Below are 13792 nucleotides of genomic sequence, written 5' to 3'. Positions count from 1 at the left end.
GAACAATTCTCCAATCATTAATGAACTTTTATCAAAAGTGAACCTGAGCAAGGAACTTGTCTGCACCCTGCTCTGAACTTAGGCCAGGCTTAGCATGTTACTGCTTAAGTTAAGTTAAGTTAATGATATACAGCACTGTGAGGCAGTTTTGTCCTGTGACATTTTGTGCTTGAAAATGTGGATTTCTTGCTGTGCTTTTGAAAAGTCAGATATTTAGCTGCTTAGGTATCGAGTGTTCCTAGCTTTCTAGCTATCTTATTTTCTTTACCTTTTAAGTTCTGTGATGATCACAGAATTAATCTGCCCTCCAGCATTTAGTGCAGGATGAGCTAAACAAACTTTAGTTACTTAGCAAGTTCAACTGCTTTGTTAGTGCTAACTGTCTTACCATGGCCTGAGATACCAGATTGAGTCTGATCTCATCTGAAAAAAAACTTTTTTTTCTTTTAATAAAATCCTTTTTCTTTAATAAAAATTTTCCCCCAGAATAAGATCAATTTATTCCTTGATTATTCATTTCTGAATTTCTGCATTCCTTTTTAATTCAGTATTTGAGAATATATTCATGCTTCACTTTTGCAAGGAGTGCTGTGTTTGCTATACTAATTTCATAACTAGCTTCCCCAGTTTGAGTTGGTTGACAGCTATTAAGCATATCAAACACTGCAGAAGTAGAAATGACCCCTCTTGCTGTTAACTGCTTTTTTTTTCTGCTGAAAGAGAACCAAGGAAGGACTTAACTCTGTTTTCCAGAGAGTTCATAATGATAGGGTTTTTAATATTGGAACTCATCTTATTTGAGTCTTTTTTATCATTTTTATCATATTTATAACACTGTGTGTTGCTCAGAGGTGAGCCTGCAATATGGGATGTTTTGCTCATTGTTGAGTCTTGACACATCTTGATTGCTTGATGGCAACAATGTAAAAAACAATTTCCAGTCAGTTTGGGATGGGATTTTGTGGGGACTGTGTATGTGTGCTTACTCAGTACCTCTTTCAGCTGAAATACATGAATGCTCCAAATTGTGAGGACTGAAATCAAGGAAAAGTGAATTACTTTGCCAATTGATTGCWGCTCCTCCAGGTGGCTGCAGCTGGAGGTAGAGGCCTGGGCTCCAAGAGGAACCACCTGTCCAGGAGGTTCCATCTGTCTGCCTGGACTGGAGACCAGAGTTAGGGTGTTTATTAAACTTGCTGAATTTTATTGAAGAACATGGGAAGTGCTTGATACAGTAAAGAAGTGTAAAGTAAGCACGATGACAGTATGGTGATGATGTTCAACACAGGTATTTGAGCACATAATTATTAAATATTCACAGGGGAAAAATCTCACCTAGTCAGTGCCTATGAAGGCAGTGTTTTCTGTGGATTTTAACTGCTTTGGTTGTTTGATAGTTTCATCTGAAACTTCTAAGGGAAAAAGCTTAGTCTTGTGATCCCTAAAAAATCTTCTGCTTGAGGTGACCTTGTTACCTTTCTGAAGGTTTCAGGAATTCTCCTGACTTCTGTTTCTGCAGGTGGGGCGTAAAATGGCACAAGTTTCTTGCTTGGATAAATAAAGTAAGAATTCTTTAGGCACAGAGTCTAGTGGGGTGTTGCCGTTTGGTTCAAAAAGAGATAATTTGAGTTTTTTTTTTTTTTAGTAAAGCAGTTAAATGCTGAGCTGGGGGAGTTAAGGTGGGGGGAAGATGCCTGTGCAAAATTGCGTCTGGGAATCAGATTTCTTGGGAACTTCTTAGTTCTTRAGAAGGATGTGCCAATTTTCTTTTAGAAGAAATGCTTGCCCTTTCTTGGAATTAAGTAAATCCTTCCTGCAGCTTTTCTGCATCAGCTGCAACCTCTCAGATTTGACCTCCTCTCTCACCATAAATAACAGAGGAGGGGGGTTCAGTGAGTCAGAGAATGACTTTATGAATGTGCATTTCTGTCTGATCAGTCTCTTTTGTCAGACGACCATTAAAAACAAGGCAATAAAAAAGCCTGTCAGCCTGGCTGTCTCCAGAGCTGTCTGTGAGCCATCCGCAGCAGTCCCGCCTGTCAAGCCCGTTATTCTTCCCCCGAGCTGGTCTGACCCGTTCCTGTGCACTTTTGCTGTGCTGACAAAGTTTGTGGGATCCTGTCTCTGGAGAGGTGCGTTTAGAAGGATAAGTTAGTTCTGTGTCTTCCCGGTACGCTCTTTGGTTGAACTTGCCTGGTGCTGTAGTGCCTGGGGAGCCCATCCTGTTTATCCTGTAAGCAATGAAGCTTGGAAGAGCCTGGCTGAAACCAGCCCTGGCTCCTGCTCATCCTATCCCGTATGGCTGCGCTCCCTTGGGAGTGAGAGCATTTGCAAGCCCAGGAGCTACTGACAACAGCTGGATGAAGGGAAGCTAGAAGACCTTGTCCTTGTAGGAGAGGAGCGTAGTAACTATTTTCCATAGTTATCAATGTAAAATGCAGGTTTGATAGGGGAGGTTTTTGGGAGATCCTTTCTTTTATTCACGTAATATATATACAAATATATGGCCTGGGACTCTGGGAAAGGAGAAAGTAAAGAGGAATTCTACTTTCTGTCTTTAAGAAAAAGTTAGGGAGTAAGGATTGAGATAAGTAAGGGCTGGAAAGTCTCCTCTGATAGCATGTGCCCAGGAGGAATGTTAGTAAGCAACAAGGTGGAGTTCTGGATACAAATAGCAGAGTATGTTAATAACTTTTATATGAAATGAGTAATATAATAATAGGTGAGACTAAAGGTAAAATAGTATGAAATGAAGAGTAGGGGGTAAAAATAGTTAAGTTTATATGTTTTTGGAAAAAAAGTCTAAATCATTTGTTCTTAAGTCAGAACTCATTAAAGGCTACTTCCCCCATTCCCTGCCAGGATTAGAGTATGATTTGTCCATTGCTTTCAACTGCCTCTGAATTCTGATTTAATAATTGCTATAGATTCTGTTTTTTAAGTATTTCTATAGTTTCTCACTGCTCAGTCAGCAGACCATAGAGTCTAGCTGTCTGACAGAATGCCTTGGTTAGAAAAAAATAAATGTCTTGATTTGTGGTCTAGTTTAAACTGTATTGTCTGTGTTTAGCTGGGTAAGGAATATCCCTGTCTGGGAAGCAGAACTAAAACTAAGTGCTGTATCAGTAAATTGCTCTTCCTAATGATACTTTTTTTTTTTTTTGTAATACAACCATTCAGCCCCCAAACAAATAAAAATAAATGACCACCTCCTTGAGCTTCAATATTTAATTAGCTTTTCCATAAACTTCTTCTTTTTTAATCTCTTTAAAATAAATCTTAAAGACATCCCTCTGGAAAAAAATGTATGTGCTGTTTTCACAAGGAGTGACATGTTAATTGCCTGCAGGCATCTTGTTGGTCTAATGAGTAAAATAACCTAATAACTAATTGAAACTCCATCGAAATAAAGTCATTAGGAAAGTAGTATCATATCTAAGTAAATTAACTCAATTTTCTATCCTGAATTATATAGCTGCTGTGCTTTGATCACAGTTGAATTGGATCATTAACTAATTAAAAGTGAAGCCAATTAATAATTGCAAACTCTTGTATAAAGATACTTTTTCCCCCTTTCACAACACATTTTAATAAGGAGTCTTGGCTCTTTGAAAATTTCCTTCTCCAAATGTTTAAGTATATGGGAATGACACAGCTAATGACACTTTGGTCAGGACCTGATCTGTTAGACTGCAGCTCCAACAGAACAAGGTTTTTGATATGGGAAATAAAAGAAAGTTTGGGAGATCTACCTGTGGCTCCTCTAGATAACTGTCCCTTGTGTGGTGATACTTAGGAGTCAAGCCAAGAGCTAGGAACCTGAACCTTTCAGATTCCTGTTACAAAACTGGTGGTCTCAAATATCTAATTAAGGTTCAGATTTCTTGGAGAGTGTACTAGAATCCTCAAGTCTCTGTATTGCCAGAACACAAAGTCATATTCTGAAGCTTTGAGGGATGCCTTTCAAGCTTTAGGGAGTAAGAAGGAGCTGAGGCTTGACCTCGCTTGTTGGGAAGAGGGAAAGGCTTACAGGAGTTTGTGATGACACTGTGAATTTCAAATCTGATATGCTGAAAAAATGTAATTATGTATTTTTCAAGATTTTCTGTGAAATGATTGTCACGCTTCCCCTTCCACAGGGGAAGGAGTGCATTAGGTTATCGGAGCTGTACAGGAAAGCTCCCTCCTAACAAGTTTCCGTGCAGATCAGTGTCAGTGTCCGGCAGCTGGAGCTTGACCTATGGCTATGTGTGGTGAAAGGACATCAGGAGGTTTCCATTCTAGCATGGTGGAGGGGCCAGGTCTTCTCCTAGGCACCTGCGGGAGGAGATATCTTTATCTCATCTTGTTTTTGTGTCRAGTAACTTAACTTATTGGGAAGGAAGCCAGCAGATAGATTGTTACATGGAAAACAGGAGCAAGTGGAGAGGGACTTAGACATCTCTGCTCTTACAGTGAGCAGATATTGCAAATGGTGATTGATAGTTCTTGGCTGATGAGAGAATATATCTTCTGTCCCCAAAGCGCTGAAACCAATCCTAAAATCCCAGATGTGTGTAAACTAGGATATTACTGAATGTGTGTTGCTGAAGGATAAAACCTGGATCTTTATGAGAAGAGAAAAAATTTTCCACTAAGGGTTAATCTCTGTAGSGTGAGGCATATGTGCCACTTAGCTACCATTTAGTCTCACAATAGGTTATAAATGGCACTTAAGTGGCATGTAGGATTTGTGCTGGCCCTCTGCCCAGAGGTAGATTTTCATTTAATTGTCAAGTTTGCTTAATTGGTAGGTCAACAAATTCGGGTCTGATTCCATTATATTTGCTGTCAAAATGCCAGCARCAGATGATTTGACAGAGAGGTAGAGGGAAATTAAGGAAATCCCTCAAAACAGACATTTGTCCTGTGAAACTTCTTTGTGATAAATCTTCTCATCATTTTTTTCTTGATTTTTAGAGCAATTTTATACTGTAGCAGCAGGTTCTTTCAAAAGGAGTATCTAGTATTTTAACCGCTGTAAAAAAAGTGTTCTTTTTACATTTTTACACAAGCTTGTCATAAAGTACGTAGGCAGTTAAGATTTAACATATGCAAGAAATAACCTACAGTTACCAGGAATTAAAAAAAAAAAAAAAAAAAAAACCTTTTGAAAACCCAGTTAAACTTCTTTATAATAAAATGCTGCACAAGAACAAACTACAACTTAAGCTGGCACATATTTCTTCCATAACTTCCAAATAATTTCCCAAGGCAGCAATTTATGTTGCTTGTTTAAAATGCAGCATGAATGATTATGAGGTGACAAAGACTAACGAGACTTCATTGTTACTCAATTGGGACTTATAAGATTGTGCATTACGTGAAAGACTATTTAAAGGAAACACTATTCAAGAAAATTGGAAAAAAATCAACGCAGCAAAGCTCATTAATTTTAAATCTGCATTAGCTATTAATTCAYATAGTTCTGCTTTCAAAGTTATAAGAAGAAAATGCTGTTATCTTGTTAATAAAACTGTTGGAATGATAAAATGTAAAGTWGAATTTATTTTGGCAAGAAATAATTATTTTTGCTTCCACTTACTCAGAGCAGCAGCGTTTCCATAGGAAAAAAAAAAAAACTTATTACAATTGTATACAATTACTTTTTTATCTGTCATTTATTTCTTAAAAAATTCCATGTTTCTGAAAGCCCAGAATATATTTTCCATCCACATATGCTCCATGTGGATTCAGTTTGTTTGTCTCAATTTATGAATTGTAATTTTACTAATGCCATGTAGTGACTCAAATTGTTAGCACTTTAAAAGGCTTTTTASGATGTTTCCCATGGGCTTTCTTCTAAAGCTTCATCCTTTTTAATAACTTTCTTGGCAACCTGACACTGCAACCCTTTTATTCTTTATGGATTTATTTACTCCTTACCATAAAATTTTGATTCATTAGTATTGGGTGGCTCATAAGTGTAAGGCTGTTGACACAAATTAAAAAAATGAACTGAATATGTCTCCAGATAACTGGTGCTAATTTTTATTTTGTCTAATGTTCTGAAGTATGGGCACTTTTTCCTTACTTATTCTACCATCTAATTCTATCACTCTAATTTACTGTCAGAGTTAGAGCTAAGATGGCACATGGCTACACAAACTCGATTAAAGATTTTCTTCCCCTCCTAAACCCTACAGATGGTTTTGGTATGGAATATATAGATATTTGATCCTGAGCAGTACTTGCACGCAGAGGACATCTGAAGGTCTTAACCGCTGTCCATTAACTTTGTGTTCAAATACTGAAGACAATATTTAAATTCACATAGTTTCAAATTAGGTATGAAAATAAGTGACTAATACTACCATTTTTTGAAACATACAAATCCAAACAAATGACCTCTCCCTGCCTGAACACTTSAGTTGAGCCTTCTCTGTAGCTTATCTACATATCTCTATACCTCAGCTATCACCCTAACAATTCTGCTTCATCAAATATCTCCATAGATAGGGTTGAAATCTGGTTTCTTGAATTTCCCCCCCAGCTCCCTCTCGCAACAAAGGCTGTAGCACTGGTATCACTGAYTAGTGAATGTATTTGCTAATAAATTTGCACATTACAGTCTAACCAAAATGTTCTTGTCTCCATTGAAAATGGCTTTCTAAAATATTGGGGTGAGATGATTTGCCCAAGTTCTTTTTTTTTTCCATTTTTTTCCTTCCTCTGTGAAGAATAACTGCTTACTAATGGTGTGCATTTGTGGAAGTACTTCGTTATTTTTGAAGCTGTCAATTAGAGTTTTGAATGTTTCGAGTGCTGTAAGAAAAAACTCTAAGCAGAAATACTCCATTTTGCAAAAAAGAATCTGCCCCCACCCAAAAGAGGCGGGGGGGAACCTCAAAATGCAAACAGGCATATGATATATTGTTTTTCTTTTACTTCTAGTGATACAGAARAACTGCTAAGAGCTGCTATGAGTGGCTCTTTACATAAATTACCTTTGGATATTCTTATTTATTTTATGCATTGCTTTCAGATAGTTCCTTTTAAAAGGCTAATTAACATTAGCATCAATGTCATAATTTCAAAAGCTTTAGACACATCATTATGTTTAGTTATTACAAAAAAAAATCTTTTATCTCTGATGGTATTAAACATTAGTTTTATGAAACTGCAATTATTAGTTGCTTGGCATATTAGTAACACTTTATTTTAATCATTTTAATAGCACTGATTGTAATAAACTCATTTGGGATTCATGTAGAACTAACATTTATTTCCATAAAGCGTTTCACAGTAATTGAACATTAGTTCAGTTATGAGTGCTGGACTGCTGCCAGAGTCTGTCTGTCTTTCCTTTTTTTTTCCTTCTGTTTCCTCACTGTTGATTTTGCAAAACTGTCTTTATGCTTCATTACTAAGGAGATCATTAAATCTAAGGACAGATTCCTAGCTAACATAATTTGAACCTCAATAGAACTGCTCTGGTTAGCACCAGAGATCTGGATTTATTTTTTAGTTCTATTTTAGTAAACCATGGCTTTAGTAAAACAGCATAAAGTCTTTTGTGACAAAGTTGAYATTTTTTGTATGTGTGTTTTTATAGACAGAAAAATCAAGTGTCAGGGGAAGAAATAAAATCCTTGTGTACTATCTAGTAGATCTATTTCTATTACAGGTGACATTATTTGACTCCTGAGTTTTTGAGAACTTAGTTACTGAAAAATGGGTGCTATTTTAACAACTCACAAGTAAATATCCTACTTACACTCACCATATCTAATAGATGTATTGGTGATAGGGAGAACATTAAAAAACACACTCTTCTAGCTAAGAAGCAGGTATGTTCTTTARAAAGACAAGAAAATAGTTTCACATTTTCCTAAGCAGGCAAAATGAGTTTCAATATAATCCTGTGAAGAAATGCCTGGCTTGGGTGCTGGATTTGGAATTTGGCTGGTTGACACAGAAAGAATTGCATCCCGCTCATGACTCTTACACAACTGCACTTTCACTTAACAGTATCAGTTTCATTTAAAAAAAAAAAACTAAAAAAAAAAACCTTCTGATGAAATATAATTGTCTGATAAGCTGTTGTAATGAATTCTTAAGCTTTCCACTAATTCAAAAATGGCTTATTTAGCACGCATTAAGTCATTAGGTCTAATGAGATGTGTTGACTTGCAGGTTCACACTAGCTGTCTGAATATAAGCCATTTTTCTGGCCCATCTGCCACTGTCTGCAAAAGTGTTAGATGTAACTTTAAATATGCTTTATGTTCACGTAGAGTGTTTCATAGCAGAATGAGCTCCTGACTGGTTGTGATAGACTTTCCAGACAAACCAGGGACAGCCTTGGCCGYGTTCTGGAGTTTCCCAGATTTGGAGGAGCAGCAGTCTTGGTTATCTCAGGGATATTTTTTTGGCAATTCTCACAAAAATATTTTTTTTCTGGCCTAAAGCTTATTTAATCAATAATAACACTAAACAATAGATATTTTAATCAAATTGCATCTTCCTTTTTTTAAAAAAAGTTGAATATCACAGGTTCACACAGTTCACTTTTTTTCTGTTCAGTCGACTATGCTCAAAAGAAATAATGTCTATTCTTTTTTATTTTCATTCCTGTCAATTAACATCTTGAGCAAGAGGAAATAGAAAGTAAAAATTCCTATTAGAAAGTAAAAATCGATGTTTTCTTCTCAAAATTTCTGCAACTATGTTTTGGTTCCGATTTTTTCGAAAATATGAGATATTCCAAAGAAAATAATTAATAGACCAAACAGGACAAGGTACTTGAAAGCCCCGTTAAAAACTCAGAGCACAACATTAGCACAACAGTAGTAGCACAACATTAAGCAAAATCATTTCCTGGCCACCAAGAAAAGATATTTGATCTTACAAATACTGAACATATTTGTGAGTACCTGAACAACAACAAGAAAATCTATATAGAGAGATTAGATTAGATTAGAAAATAAAGGGTTCATAGACTCAAACTAAAGTATCAAAATAGTTTCAAAATGGAAATACAAAGGTTCTCAGTAGAATAACCTACTCTTTGCTAAAGGCATCGTATTTATACACAATGTGCTTTTTTTGTGCCAAATTTTTAATGCTATCATTAAAGTTACTTTTACATAGTTACAAGTTACATTATTTGTATGTTTGTTAGTGTTTTGGTTTGGAGAAAGACTGTTTTGAAGCTTTAGCCCCTGACTGTCCAAATTTAGTTTTCATTGTTTGATTTGAAAGAAAAGCTTTTGATTCATACAGAGCATRTGAACTGTGTGTCTTCTGGAGAATAGCACATGTAGCTCAACCGATGTTCTCCAGTAACTAATGGGAGAACATGGGGGACCAAACAAGTAATTTCTCCTTCATACTGCCTTGAACCAAKAGACTTGAACTGATTGAGATGCATGCTAGTGGGAAAAAGGGAGGAACTGAGGAGGAAATCACTGGCAAGCTTATGGTCAAGCAACTGATGAAAAAAATAGGCCATTTAACATGAAGGAAACATTCTACTTGATGGTGAATTTTGCTAGTATGTCTAATATTCTTAGAGGGCTCCCAGCTGATTAGTATGACGGCTAGTGTGAGGTAGATGGGAAGAAATATGAAGCAGATCTTTACTGTTCACGAGCAAGATTTGCATTCTCAAATTTTTGTATAATTTGGCAGTCTTGGAAGGATTAAAATGGTCTGGCACCAACTGAATTGATGCACTAGTAAGACCTCTTACATATCTTCAAATTAGGCTTGTTTTATCTGACCATAGGTTTTAGCCCTTCTATCAGGTTCTAGGAAAAATTAAAATRTTTCAGGGGTTTAAGATCATAAAGCTACTTTGCCATAAAGATGACAACATAAAAAGCAATTAGAGAACTGTCAAATGAATGTATGTCTTCTAAAGCTTTGATGCACTTAAAAGAACTAATTACAAAGGAAACTCTGGTGCTGAATGTAATGATTAGCAATATGCAAATCATTCAGAAATTTAGGCAGACAAAGGTCTACAGAGACCAGAAGTTTGCCAAATGACTTGTAAGATTTAATAAGGTATGTGACTTTTTCTTTTTTTCCTGGAGCTCATCTAGTTAGTGGTTGTTATTTGAAGGGCAATGGGAAACACTAATGTGCACTAGGAGGTGATGAGGTCTGCCCTCTTGTTTCAGACATTTCACACCCRGCAGTGTAAAAGAGCCTCTTACCAATAATGAGCAAGTGTCGTTTACTGAAATTTCACAACTGCTTTCAAATTTGTGATCTGCCCATGCCTTCAAGAAATARTTAGAAGTTTTAAAGAAGTGCTCTACACATGGAAATGTGGGAGAAGTTTTAAATTTTTTTCTACAGAAATTGGACACAATTAAATGTATCCTTCGCGCATTCTTACATTGCAAATAAAATTTTTAGAGCTAAGTCAAAGTCTAAATACTATTCCAATTTGTTTGTAAAAAGGTGAATAAAATATGAAGTGCATTTTTGGTTTTTAAGTTCATGTTTAAGTTTAATATTTGTTGCCATTTGAGATACAGTCTAATGGAAATTTACTTAAAATACTGTTTTGATGTGAAGACTTCTGCCGAGAAATGTTAGCCTTTCGATTTAGCTAGAAGCCTCATGATGATTCAGCAAAGCAATGTTGCCTATAGATGGAAGTAAAGGTCTCTCTTTTTGAATCAGTTTATGCTTTTCTGCTGTCAAAATGACCTATTTGACTTCAGATTTGGTATGTTCTACAATCATCTTTGTCTATGAAATTCAACAAACTTCAGCAATAGTAAACACAGCTGAAAACCAAGAATATCTGTTATTGATATAAAGATACTGCTTTTCATTCTTTAAGCAAAGTGCAAAGCTAAATTACAATGATTGCAAATAGGGCAAACTATTCCTGTTTCCAATTCACTGAGGTCAATAAGATCAGTGGTAAGGGAACAAGTCTATATACAGAAATAGCTGTTATATTCCTCGGTTATACAAAGTGATTATTTTCAATCTTCTTGTTTGCTTAGGTGAGAAAATATTTATCTGCTTGCTAGTGAAAACTTTTGCCAGATAAGTGTAGACACTCTGTTTTTGTATAGATCTTCTCTTGCATATCGATTTCTCTGTGTCATGCAAGTCACTTCTCTATTTCTGAGGAATAGTCTTTCCAAAAACATTTGATCAGTGATAATTCTTCTGTCAAAATGGATATGTTGTCAACTATTCCCCAGCACAGAAGTAGACTTTATATTTACTTACATTTGTGATGTATATGTCAAAATTGGAGGTACAGTATGACATACAAAGAAATATACCTATAAAATTTCTCCACAAGAAGTGCAAAGTGGAGGAATATTCTCTCAAAAGTCTCAACAAATCTTTTAGTATTTAAATGAGGTGTGTATTATTCTTTTTCTCTATACTTAACTCTGCCTCAGTGAAGAACTAGTATTAAAGTTCATAAATTCTCATCAGTCATTAAAGCAAAAGATGAAAAGTATGGGTCACTTGTTATCTTAATTAACACCTACCTGGTGTTTTCCAAATGAAGTGTTAAGAAATAAAGGGCAAATTTGTGTTCAGTTAATGCATTCACAATATTTCTCCCATAACTCCTTCTAATCCCCTTTAGAAATTCCATGTTCATCTAGGGGAGAACTAATTTTTCCTAATAAATATGCAATGAGTTCTTCACACACTGGGTWTAGGGTCCTATTCTGTATCCTTTGTGGAGTCTAAGCATTTCTATATTGTTCAAGATTGTGTTATACAAATAGAAAGACTTTCGTAAGRCTTTAACTACTGTTGGCTGAAGAGACAAGTAATGGTAATATGTACAGGTTATCAGTTCTTTTTAGTGGCAAAATTCACTTTGGGTACATTCCAAAATCACTGAATTCAGACTACTTCCATTTTTAGTTTAATAATGCTAGGATCAAAAATATGTTTTTGCCATATATTRCTATGAATATGCTCATATTGAGCCTGGGTGTGCACCAGGTATAGCAAACAGAGAACTGAGGTCTGATGGTGAATGTTCTGAATATATGTTGTGATATTCTTGAGGAGAAGTAGTTTGGGTAGTRGTCTCAAAGCTGAGCAAAATCCTTACCTCTACTTGAGCCTTCTCTGTACTTAAAAAGTCCTTGTTCTGGGAGAAAACTCTTAGGAGTGTAGAGATGATGGCGAATTGCATTGGCTATTTTGTGAATAGTTGCATAGTTTAATCAATGGAACAATCAAATTCTGATTAAATAYGTAAAGCATAGTGTGAAAGGACTTCATAAAATCCAGATATTTAAGCAAGTGTTTTGTTGGAAGCACACTGTTTTTTCTTGGAAAACAGTTCATGTGGTTAAGCAGCAGGTGAGCATATGGAAAGTGTGAAATTTCAGGTTACAATTAGCTTTATATAGAAAATGAGTTTAGAGTCTCTGCTTTTTSCAGGCAGAATACCTGGAAGAAAGAACCTTGAGCAAGCACTCTGGAAGAGATGGGTGTTAAACTGGAAGTCTTGCCTAAAATTAAGTAGTTGCTTTTAAGCATTTTTTCTTAGTTTACTTCCAAACACTTGCATTCATACTAATAAATAGTTTTATTACTAAGATCAGATGATCTTTGTAAGCAGAACAGCTGTATCCATAACTTGTCTAGCTTTGCAATAAAAAGACAAGGACCTATTGTGTGGAAACAGTTTTGGACACAGCTTGTGAAAACACTCCTTTCATATCTGCCTTTTTTATCACTCAACCATCCAGTCTACACATGGATTTGTAAATGACACTCACTTGGTACTTGATGTGGTATAGCATAGTATGCTTCAATACTTCATAGTGCTAGCTAAAGTCACTTATGGCTTTTCTATTGCATTGTCATTAAGTTGTCACTGTTAATTTCCAACTGTACTACAGAGTACTATCTATGTACTACTAATTGATAGAATTATCAATTGATAGAAATTGATWGAAATTGAAATTGATAGAAACAACATATAGTAAAAAGCCTCTAAATGACTTTCCCTCCTCCCCCCCCAAAGCCTATAAGATTAAGCATATTCTTAATAAAAAAAAAAAGTTGAAGTGAGTCAATTTAGAAGTGAGGCTCAGGAGGGCCTCAGAGTAGTTTGGCTCCGATATGGATTAGCACAGAAAAGATGAGGTGGGATGGACCAAGGTAACGACCCTCTCCGGYCCTGTTGAGAGTGGCTGTGGTTTAGATTTAGTTTATTTATTTTAAGTGGCATAAACAGAAAGGGGGTAGCGTGAATGATGGGGTTGCAAGCTCTGTTAACCAAAGCATTGATGTTGCATCAATTTAATGTTGCTGTTTTACAGACTGCATCTTTTTTTTATCCTTATGTTATTAAGCTGCGTTAATAATAAATGCGATACTAAAGAGGTTAAGATAAATTTTCTCAACTTACATGTAATTAGAAAAAAATGATGTACTATAGAAAAACAGCTGAAACAAAAAATTTAAGTGTGTTGGAGATAAATGACTAGACAATGATTGATCAGAGTTAGAAACCTGGAGCTTTTTAGTTCTGTCACTTTGGGTTTTGTTAAATTTTACCAGAGGTTAGTAGAAATTTATGATRAAATTTTAATTACTTACTAAAACTGGCCTGCGTGTTATTATCTTACAGGAGACTGCTTTTCTAGGAATATGGCATGTGGTCCTAGAATGCTAAATGAATTGAATATACGCTATTAAGGAGCTGATTCACTGTTGCTCTAAACTGAGAGGTTATTGCACATATTTGATCTTTGCAGAATAAGCTGAAATAGCACATTCACCACAACAGTGCAAC

The sequence above is a fragment of the Nothoprocta perdicaria genome, unplaced genomic scaffold, assembly GCF_003342845.1.
Source record: "Nothoprocta perdicaria isolate Ctin4 unplaced genomic scaffold, notPer1 scaffold_81, whole genome shotgun sequence".
Classification (NCBI taxonomy): domain Eukaryota; kingdom Metazoa; phylum Chordata; class Aves; order Tinamiformes; family Tinamidae; genus Nothoprocta; species Nothoprocta perdicaria.
Note: the sequence above shows the minus strand (reverse complement) of the source record.